Source organism: Lactuca serriola, chromosome 4 (assembly GCF_051521515.1).
Source record: "Lactuca serriola cultivar US96UC23 chromosome 4, Lser_US96UC23_V15, whole genome shotgun sequence".
In the NCBI taxonomy this organism is placed as follows: Eukaryota; Viridiplantae; Streptophyta; class Magnoliopsida; order Asterales; family Asteraceae; genus Lactuca; species Lactuca serriola.
In genome coordinates, this window is record NC_136411.1 from 216,620,525 (window position 1) to 216,622,117 (window position 1,593).

At 30.6% G+C, this 1,593-nt stretch overlaps 1 non-coding gene across 1 annotated transcript; it reads left to right on the plus strand.

The window, feature by feature from the left end:
• The first annotated feature begins 578 nt into the window (after positions 1–578).
• LOC145049130 (small nucleolar RNA snoR117) lies at positions 579–672 on the plus strand. Its single transcript, XR_013683244.1, has one exon. It is a non-coding gene; the product is annotated as a small nucleolar RNA snoR117 (small nucleolar RNA).
• Positions 673–1,593: the final 921 nt, after the last annotated feature.

Consider the following 1,593-nt stretch of genomic DNA (forward strand, 5'->3'; position numbering starts at 1 on the left):
ATATTTTTTTTTAAATTTTTTTAGTTTAATCATCATATTTTCATGTGTGTTTAAAAAAACTATCCATTTTTAAAATAAAAGTCTATCATGACCACTTTGACTTGTATTTGCACTAAAAGCCCACAAAATTTTGTTTTTGCTAAAACACCACGGATAAATTGGTGGTAAAAACAAACTTTTGTTAAAAAATACTAAAAATATAGTTGTTTTTTCATAATTAAACCCAACACGTTATAAGTAACAATGGTTGCATTCAAACTTTTTACGGAAACTTGGTGGTTTTAATTTTTTTTTAAAAATTGATAGTTAAACCGAACATTTAAAATTCTAAAATTGAAAGGGTTTAAAATCAACATCCTGAAAACGTGAAGCCCTGGTGTGGTAATTTTGGTGGGATAGTGATAATTAGGGTTTCTTTCTCTCTATAAAGGTGCAAAATCCCCTTCTCATATCTCTAACACAAGAGAGCCGACGCCGTCCTTCAACCTACCACTCGTCGATGGATCTTTCTTTTTCTTCTATTTCCTTTTCTATCTTTATTTCGTATGTGAATGTGAATATCAAAGTCACTGATAAACTGCCGATGATGTATGATGTATTGTCCGTACCATCTGAAAGGGTTCTCTTTGAGAGCCTCCTTTGATTAGTACTCGCATCCACTTTCTGAGGCTTTCTTTTTCTCTCAATTTTTCATTGGTTTTTTGTTTGAAAAGTAGATTTAAGTTGTTTATAGTATTGCTGTATACTGATCAGGCAACAATTTAGAGTCTCTCATTCGCTTGATGATAGTGGATTGAGTGCTGTACGTTGCCGAAATGAAAGGGTACTGATATTCTGGCATTCTAAGATCTTATGTTCTTATCAATGCATTCTGATGTCCCTACAATCTTTCAAAGAATTAGAGCTGTTTTTCATCTGTTAGTTATTTTATCTTTTGCGGTAATGAAATGGACTCTAAAGGTTAGAACATTGCCAACGTTTTGATTAATGTTTTTGCTATTTATCTATTCGTATGATCGACTATTATTATTATTTTCTAATTGGTTTTTTCAATATACTGTGAACCATAAGTTTTTAAGGGTATTTTCTTTATTTAAAAAATAAAGATAGAACATTGAAATTGGAATGATTTTTCAAAAATAATATGCCTAATTAAGTAACAAGGTTTCTGAGAAGTTGAAATCATCTACACAATGACAACGTTTCTTATTTCAAATATTTTATTATCTTTACATATAAAGTAAAGAACTTTATTCATGATTTTTTACCCTAGGATTGTTGATTACATGTTTCAGAACATGTCAGAACTCGAAGGGATGAATAGACAACTCGTGAAACTATGAGGTTATTATGATAAAGATACGAAATAACATAGATACAATCTTAACTAATAGAACACTGGAATTTCGGCAAAGTTTTGGACCAGGTCGTTCTTAGCACTATATCATTTTGTCCCATTTTAAATACTAAAGAATTTAACTAAGAACTTACACTACCGTTAACGCGTAAGGAAAGTGAATTGTAATTGTTAAATACCGAATCCATGATAATCACAGAGATGTCTGAAATTGATCCTTCGAACTTCATGGTTTT